At 41.8% G+C, this 9,816-nt stretch overlaps 1 protein-coding gene across 1 annotated transcript in view; it reads right to left on the reverse strand.

The window, feature by feature from the left end:
• The window catches only part of COL21A1 (collagen type XXI alpha 1 chain), a 197,871-nt gene extending 192,364 nt beyond the window's left edge, over window positions 1–5,507 (reverse strand). The window contains exon 1 of the mRNA XM_046006810.1: window positions 5,344–5,507. The gene's annotated coding sequence lies outside the window, so the exon portion shown is untranslated. The remainder of the gene's footprint in view (window positions 1–5,343) is intronic.
• Between the last annotated feature and the right edge of the window lie 4,309 nt (window positions 5,508–9,816).

Consider the following 9,816-nt stretch of genomic DNA (forward strand, 5'->3'; position numbering starts at 1 on the left):
TTTGCAGTGGTTCTCCATTAAGGAAATCTTTTGAACAGATAACTCTGAAAGCAAACTGGGTTAAGTTTATAGCATTCCAATAGCACTCTGTCTTTGATTATGTGCCTCCCTCATATTATCTGATTTTCCAGAAGGCAAGGTACTTGAATGAGAAATATTGAGTTGAACACAGGAACTCTGATTTGTTACCCAGTCCTACAACTAACTCTGCATAAGCCTTTAGCCAAAAATCATGCCTCTAAGCCTCTGTCTCCTCATTTATATTAGATCAATGATAATATCCCTTAGCACTCTAAAACTTCTAGGAGTACATGGGAATCCCACAGATAATAATGTATAGTTTTACAGGGCCTCTCTTTATAAAGGAGATGGTTACTCCTTTCCACAGTAAATTAACCAAACTGATTACTTTTTAATCAGCTTGGGTATCAACATTCTAAAGAACTGTGCGGGGTGCCTGGGTGGCTCAGTCCTTAAGTGCTTCTCTTTGGCTCAGATCATGATCCCAGGGTCCTGGAATCAAGCCCCACATTGGGATCCCTGCTCAGCAGGGAGTCTGCTTCTCCTGCTACCACCCCCTACCTCTGTCTCCCATTCGCTGTGACCCCTCTCCCCCACCGCTATCCACTCTCTGTCTCTCTCTCTCCGATAAACAAAATCTTTAAAAAAATAGGGGCGCCTGGGTGGCTCAGTGGGTTAAAGCCTCTGCCTTCGGCTCAGGTCATGATCTCAGGGTCCTGGGATCGAGCCCCGCATCGGGCTCTCTGCTCCGCAGGGAGCCTGCTTCTTCCTCCTCTCTCTCTGCCTGCCTCTCTGCCTGCTTGTGATTTCTGTCTGTCAAATAAAATAAAAAAAAAAATCTTTAAAAAAATAATAATAAAGAAAGAAAGAACTGTGCTCGGTGATACTGATGTTCAGTCAAGTTTGAGAACCAGTAGGTTAAGGCAGTGATTCTCAAAGTGTGGTCTCTGGCCAGCAGCAGCAGCAGCAGCATCTGGGAATTTTATAAATGGTATTCAAAATGGTGTATTATTTTCTGAGAAACTTGAAGTACTTCACTTATTCTGAAACAAATTCTCCCACTATCTAAAACAGAAAAACCATCAAATGAACATAGCCTAAGCTACTTTTTTTAGGATTCCATTTTTAAGAGGTGAAAACAGAAAAGAGAGCCTCAACTTAAACCATTCATTAAATCCAAAGTAAAATAACAGCAAATTCTTATTAAGCATTAACTATGAGTCAGGCAGTGTTAAAAGAACCTTATGTACATTAACACATTTACTCCATATAACAACCCTGCTGAGGTAGGTACTGTTTTCCCAATTTTCTAATGAGGAAACAGAAGCAAAATAATATATGCAACTTGTCCAACTTCAAACAATTAATAAGTGACAGAGTCAGATACAAGACAAGACTAGGCAGTCTGGGGGCACCTGGGTGGCTCAGTGGATTAAAGCCTCTGCCTTTGGCTCAGGTCATGATCCCGGAGTCCTGGAATCGAGTCCTGGGATCGAGCCCCGCATCGGGCTCTCTGCTCCGCAGGGAGCCTGCTTCCCTTCCTCTCTCTCTGCCTGCTTCTCTGCCTACTTGTGATCTCTGTCTGTCAAATAAATAAATAAAATCTTAAAAAAGAAAAAAAAAAAAAAAGACTAGGCAGTCTGGCTGAAGAGTGTCCCCAACCATAACATCAAAAAGAAAGTTGGGGAAAAAGAAAGTTGGGGAAAAGAAAGTTGGCCTCCATGGCTGATCTTGTTTGCATGAGACTAGACCACATGCCAAAAATAAACATTTCTACTTCGTTTCTCTCAAGAATGATAATGAATCTAGCTAAGGAATTACTATGGCATGCTAAGAAATATAATCCAAAGACAATAAATACAAAATAAAAACATGTATCCATTTCCACTGATGTGTTTTACTCACAAGACTTCCAAGATTGGCCTTAATAGTAAAACCATCCACTTTGGAACAAAGTAGGGCCCTCAAAATGAACTAAATGAATGCCAGGTAATGCTCATCAAAACCTTTCTAAGTGAGCCAGGGTATGTAAATCAAGTGCAATTAGGCTAGCTTCTCTAAGACTATCTCTGCTCCAGTCCTTATGCATGTAAGTGGAGAATTATAAAATCGTTTTTTATTTTATGCATTGCAATATTGATCATTCCTAATTGGCCACTCACTGCAACAGTGCGGCCACATCCTGTCACTGACAATTGAGACATTGCGGACTCTCTTAGCTCTTCAGATAAATTATCCAGAACACATGATTTGATTCCTGAGAGTTTGAATTTGCTTCCACATGCCTTCATTTTTCCCATCCAGAGATGTACTCTGATCTTTCCTTTTCATCCCCAAAGCTCTTCATTTCATACATAGTGAGTTAAACAGAAAACCCTACTCAAATTAAATTGCAATGGCATTTAGTAATGTTAGATTCTAATCATATGCATTTTAATGACATTCACTCGTAAATGTCAAAAGTATCCTAATAGAGACTGATTGCCCAAATAAAGGAGTTTACATGCTTGAGAATGCTTATATGCTGGAAACTGCATTACGTTTAGTCTCCAGGAAGTAACAGAAGATTAGTAATAGGCAGTAACATCTTGAATTCCAAGAGTCAAGATGAGTTATAAAAAGGTGCTCTAAGTTAGAAATCTAATATTCAACTTATCATTGAAATCAAAGGATAATCAAGACTACATTCAAAATTACAGAATAATTTGGCATCCTTTTTGAAATTGATACCATGTTTCTTCACTAGAACTATTTGGTCCTAAGATGATCATCCAGATAAGTTCCAATCAAACGATATGCAAAGAATTGCTTTTTGTGTATGTGGTTTGAAGCATTTTGAAATTATTGCAGTTAAGGAGAAAAAGAACTCTTAAATTACCTCACCTAATCCTTTTTGCCAGTTTAGGCCTATCCTTGATCTGGATCCTCATTTTCCCTTCTCTTATATCCGCTTCAGCAAACCTTCATGTAGCTGGATAAGGTTTCATTCTATGCTCACTCTCAAGAACCTAAGAAATACCAGATGGTATTTATCAAGTGGCTCTCTTAGATACCACAGCATGTCACCTTTAGACGCTCTCTTCCCGTCTGAATTGGCTAAGGACTGATATTAAGGAGAACCAGACTTTAAGACTGTTTAAATGTGAACGTTAATGGATTATAAAATCCACCAGATAGTGAATGAAATACTTTACCACAGAGAGTGAATAAAGATCAAATGATTTGAAGCTAATCAAGTAAAAAAAAAAAATTCTAGAAAGTTCTATATAAAACATGCAATAAAATTATGAAGAGAATTTGAAAATATTCTTCTGTTCACATTCAGGTAAGAAGCAAAAGCTATAAATTCTAAGGGTTAGATTTAATACAAAATCTGACTATGTTATCAACATACTTTTCAAGGCGTTTGGGGATTAGAGTTTTTTGTTCTTAGTGTGAGTGTGGTGTGTGTATATTAATTTCCTATTTTAAACACTTTAGAAGCATTATTTCACTTTACTCTGACAATAATGTGAGAACTATGAAGGATGCATTGTATTACTACAGTCCTCCTTTTACAGATGGGGAAACTGAGGCTCAGAGACGTTATGCAACTCTCCCAGAGCAAATTTTGAATATGTTCCCACAGCATATTTTGAACCTGAGTCTTGAGCCCCAACAAAGGCTCCTGTTCCTTAACACTACCTGTATTTTCCCCAGTTCTCTAAACACAAGCTTAGTACCTGCCCCTCAAGAAGTCTATATATTGCAATCACAAATTGGCACAGAAAATGCCAGTTTGGGAAATAAACGATTCCTGTACAGAAAGTCTTGCTACGGGTAGCACTGTGTTCACCAGGCACACATGTGCTGGGACTGGAGTCATGCCTATTCTAGCTTTTTATCCAACATCAGATTTTCTAATCCATTTAAGCCTGTTTGCAAAGTCATTCTATTTCTGTACTAATGACTTAGAAACAGCTGGAATTTTTTTTTAGCCAAAATTTTGAAATCTCAGATCTCTATTAAAAGAAAGGAAAAAGGGAAAAAAAAAAAAAAAAAAAAAAAAAAAGGAGTCATTTCAGATAATCCAGAGACCTGCAATGCTGAATTTCCCTTTCACTCTGGAGAACTGGCATGAATCCCTTAAACCTCTAACTGCTTTAAAAAGAAAAAAAAAAAAAGAGTCCTGTAATGTACACTGATGACAGGGATGATCTGGTATCATCTCATTGGGAGCCAAAGACTCATGTTATTACAACTAGAAGACTCTTACGTACATTTCTTCTTAGGCTTCAACTCTAAAAAAAAAAAAAAAAAAAAAAAAAAAAAAAAAAAAAAAACAACACCTAAATTCCTATTCTCTCCTAAAGTACACAGATTCTACCATGTAAAAATTGCTCAAGATGATAGGTAAGTCTCTACCCTTTACAGGATCCTCCAAAGTTCCCAGTGTGGGTTTGGGGGGGGTTGTTTTATTTTGGATAGGGTAAAACCCTACTAATGCACACTTGGGATTTTCTGAAAAGTGTTCCCTTTACTCCTGCCCCTGTGGAGGGGAATTTGCAGGTGTTTGCCCTTACCTTAACTGAGATCCAACCCAGTAGTTCTCAAAAGTAGGTAAACGCAACCATCACCTGGAGGGTTCATGAAAACACAGCTAAACCTTACTCCCAGAGTTTCGGCCTGGGCTCTAGATCGTCCCTTAGAGTTCCCAGGTGATGCTCATACCGCTGGCCAGAGATGACATTCTGAGAACCACTCCTTTAACTCACTGGTTCCCAAGTTGTTCTGCATAGAAATCACCCGAGAAGAGCTGTTTTTAAACGTGGATGCCCCCAAGTCCCATTCCTACAGATTTAATTGGTTTAGGGTGCTGCTCAAGTACCGAGTTTTTTAAAGTTCCCCCAAGCTCCTGTCCTGTGCAGCACCATTAAAGAACCTTCTGGGCCAAATACACCGCCCACCGCCCTGTGCGCTCGCCCACGCTCCCGGCGCGCCACGTGTGGACGCCACCGCCCCTTCCAAGGGGACGATGGGTTCAGGGGCGTACATTGCCACACAATAAGAATTCCTGGGGCCAAAGCCCCCGTGGCACAAACCAGCTCCTAACGAACCTCCCAGGATTCAGGAACACCCAGTAACTTTGTAGGACAAATCCTGACATCCCAGACTCCAGCCTGGGTGCAGGGTTGATCTCTCGGTTCACCAAGCGCTTCAGCGCGGGGAGAAACTGTAGCCTCAGAACTTCCAAAATGTCAAACTGCAGCCCCGGGGCGGCTAGCCTTGAAACCCCTATTTGTTACTCTAGCAAGGAGAGGGGAGAAGACGCTGTCACCTTACCTGGCGCAGCGTCCAGGGTCAGGGTGGAGGTCGCAGCCAGCAACGTCTTGCACCAGGGATTCGGGGGGGCGTCCCAGGCAGCGACCAGCCCCAACCCGGGCAGAATCTGGGCTGAAGAGGGTTTGCTACCCTCCGTCCCGAGCCCCGTCGCCCCGTCGCCCGGTCCGCGGGCAGTGACCAGTGCAGAGCGCCTCGGCTCCGAAGCTTGCTCTCGGCCCCCTGGAGGCGGAGCCCGGGAGATAAGGTTAGCACTCCCGCCCCCTTTCCGGTGGGCAAGGCCAGAGGGTGGGTTTTGGATCGGGATCTGCAAGTGCGAACTGCTAATTAACCCTGGTGGGAACACGTTCAGCTCAAATCCTGCCAGGACCAGAGGCTGCGCGACGGAGAGGCGGCTGAGGAGCTACCCCGGAAGCGGGAAAGATAAAGGAGCGCCAAGAGAAAGAGCGAGCACCCAGGGAGGCGAGCACCTGGGGCACGTTGCAGCACGGATCAGAGGTGCTACCTTCCTTAGCTCGTGAGAGCGGCCCCCACGGGGCGCCAGGGTCTGTCACCCTGGTCCGCCCAGCCGTGGACTGTTGTACCTGCCCTTAACCTAAGGTAATAGCTGCCGAAAATCTGAGAGGAGTTCACTTTCAAATAGGTAGGCAGTTACCTTTGAGGACCTGGAAGTTACAGAAGTTCTGGAATAAGGCGACTGCCTATGAAATAAAGGAGTACCCTGTTGCTCTGTCCACTACTCACAGAGCACCAGAAAGTTCTTAACCTTCATGTGCTTAGAACTCCCATGTGCCCTAGACGCCCCCCTTATTCCCCTCACCTGTCACTTTCTCCACTTCTCCCTCTGCTTTACCCCTCACCCCCTCCCCCATATGGCCTGCTTGTCCTTCCTTATACACACCAGTGTGTTGTTCTCTCCCTACTTCATCTACCTCCAAAGCTCTGTCTCACACCTTATCATAGTTGCCTGCTTCCCTTTATTCAGGTCTCAAATGCCCCTTCCAGAGAGTCCTTCCTGCATACTCCATCCAAATGGAACTGCCACAACCATTCACATCCCCTAACCCCACTTCATTTTCAACACATTACTTATCATTCCTTGAAAGTGTATTATTTGTTCTGTTGCTTTGCATCCATCTCAAGAGAACCATCCTGAGGAAAAAGAATTGGTCTTATGCCTAGCTTTACTTTCTGCACTAGAACAATACCTGGGATATAGTAGGTGCTCAATAAATATGGGCTGAGTGAATGTGTGACTCAATTTCTCCCCAAGGGAGAGCCTTCACAAAGAAATGCCTGCCTGCCTTCAACAACTAAATCCTACTAAGTTCAGATCAAATACAATCGTCTTGGGATGATTATCATTTTCTGCATTTCCTCATTCATTTCCTCATTCATTCATTCATTTCTGCATTTCCTTATTCGTTCGTGTTACAGTCCATTAGTAATTAGATATGTTTCTTCCTGATCATATCAATGAAAATATGACCACAACTTCCCAATACGGAGCTATAGATAGCAGCCATATATATACAGTAGTTTTCTGGGGAGAGGTACCATTACTTTTTAGATTCTCAGACATGATCCTCCTTTTTTCATGTACTAAAAGGTTAAAAGCCACTCATGTATTCCCACGTCTACATCTCCAACCCACGTCTCTTTCTCTAACTTTTAGCCAGTATCCAAAGTGTCTGCTGAACATCTTCATTTGTATGAATGGCAAGCACTTCAAATAAAATGTGGTCAAGCCTGAGTTGTTTATTATATATTTTTTTTCTTTTTATTTATTTATTTTTATTATTTTTCTGTTCCCCCTTTTCAAAACCTGCTTCTCCTCTCTGAATTCCCTTTTCTCAAATTCACTATCATTCAACCAATTGCTTAAGATGGGACTTTGCCTCATTCTTCACTCTAAAGTAAATATGACCCTCTCCTAATTAAAATGCTAATATGATTTTCCAATGCTCTTAAAATAAGCTCAGAACTCCTTAAAATGTGTCCAAGACTCTTTTTCTCCACCCTCAGGATTTGCCACTTCCTCTCTACCTCCTCCCCCTCTTATCCTCTAAACCCTAGCCATACCTCAACTTCTGCTGCCTCAGACCCTCCATGCTCAGACTTCTGACCTATAGAAACTCAGACATAATTCATTTATGTCATTTTAAGCTGCTAAGTTTATTCCTCAATAATAGTTATTATATATAATACTATATATGTGTATATATATGTGTGTGTATATGTATATATACACACATTTAAATGTCAAAACTTTTAATTTAAATTTAAAATATCCAAACCCAGGCTATGGATATAGAAGGAGCTGTGTTACAAAAAGATTGCCCATAATTGATATGCTTCTTTCTTAGAAATGTCTTCTGCCCTGACTATTCAGGGTTTCCTCCTGCTCAAGATAATAATTCTTCCTGTTCTTTAGAGAATAAGTCTATATTATTGTATTTTAAGTCTCCAATTCTCAACAACTAAAGCATATTTAACCAATCTACTACAGCTGACCCAAACAGATACAATTAAAAGTCAGTGTCACTGGAAAACAAGTGTCATATCTGTATTGCTCACCATTATATTCCCATGTGAACAATAAACAAATATTTATTGAATGAACAAATTTGCTAATGGGGCAAGACCAAGGGAGAACCACCTTAGTGTATATATACTGAATGCACTGATGCTGTTCCAGGCAGCAGGCTAGACTTTGGGGACAGAGCTGTGAACAAAACAAGCCCCTGTCCTCCCTCACAAGTAGCTAAAATCATCCTCAAATAATACACTATTCACAAAGGCAGGCAATTCTCAAATGCTCTCTCTAGGATTGTGGGCAGAATCATCCCAAGCCAATCTTATTATGTCCTTCCTCACCCTTTAAATCAAGGGTATGTGTGAAGGGAATGAGAAGTTTCAAAAGTACAATAGGAAGCCTGGGAAAGGAAAGGGTGCATTACCTGATGGTCTTGGGGCTCCAAGTCACAGAAACCAACTCTGGTTGAGTTCAACAGCAAAAGGAATTTATTAGAAAGAATTTATTAGAAAGATAGAAATTATAGGAAGGCTGGAAAACCAGGCTTAGAGAAAGATAGTCTGTGTAGGACCAGATTCTGTGTAGCGATTACTGCTCAACAGTTTTGTAAAGGCAACACAGCTTGAGAAAATAGACTGCATCTGTTTTTCCTGCCCTTGCTGCACTCTGTCCAAGACCCAAAGTCCAGAGATAGAGTCCATTTAGCTTGGCTTGGGTTACATGCACACTCCCTTAGAGAACTGACAGACCCAAAGCCTCTGGTAGGGAAATGTCTGAACCTTGTATACCAGCTGACAGCCAAGAATTAGGTATTATCTGATCAATCTGACCATAAAATCAGCTCTGTGCCAGTGACACTCTTTAAAATATGGAGTGGACTTACGTAGTTCCCAAAGTCATGAGGACATTGCTTTACTAGGTGGCCAACTTTGAAGCAGTCAGCACCCTGGATATTCCTCACATGGGAACTGCTGACCAAGACACTCACTTTTCTTCCATGGAACAGTCTTGGCTATTTCTGTTTTGCAGGATATAGTGACAATCGTGGTGGGATACATGGAAGGATGGTCAGCCCACTGGTAGCCCCTAAATCTGCCCTCTAGGAGGATCTCCTTTGACCACTGAGCATAGGACATTGTTGTCAAGGTTGAGGTCTACCTGGGAAGACAAGTCCTTTTAAACTCTAGGAGGCTTCTGGTCAATTTCAGAGACTAGAAACTAAAGGTCAGTAACTTGACTAGTCAGGTCCCTCAATCTAAACAGCTACTAAGGATTCTGGTTTCCAGGCAGTAGCTTCAGTTTTCTGACCATCTCCCTAGCCTCCACCTAAAGCGTTTATAAACAGGGATGTGGGATGGAGAGACTTGCCCATTCTGACCTTGGACCCCAAACTATAGCCCAAATGCATTTTTGTAGTAAATGTCATTATCTCCTCTGACAATCAGACACTTCATAACAAGAGGTGTATGCAAGGGTCCCAGAGAGTCAGCTTCTTATTTCCTTCTGTGGTTCTTAAATTCCTCCTAGTATTGATCATACTAGCTTTATTACTAGGCAGAGAAATTGGCTTTTCCAACTATCCAAGGCTCCAGAACACCAGAGCACCAGAGTACCAGGCTTTCTGCCATTTCATTTTGCAGGCTGCAACCAGTCTAGAAACAGGAACTGTTTCCAATCTACATGGAAAACGAATCCTTTGGAAATATATGAGTAGCTCACAGAAGGGCTGGAAAACTACGTTTGGGAAAAGAAGAACCAGATAAAGTTGCAGAGATAACAGGAACTACTCAGCATTTTTAAAAGGATATCACCAGTGGTAGACATGAACAACATTTTTTTCCCCATTCATATATTAATCTACTCAGTGTATAAGGATAGTGAGTTTCACTGGCCTAGCTAGCATGGGTCCCCAGCCAATACCTTAGATTAGGAGAGAACAA

Source organism: Meles meles, chromosome 5 (assembly GCF_922984935.1).
Source record: "Meles meles chromosome 5, mMelMel3.1 paternal haplotype, whole genome shotgun sequence".
Taxonomy (NCBI): domain Eukaryota; kingdom Metazoa; phylum Chordata; class Mammalia; order Carnivora; family Mustelidae; genus Meles; species Meles meles.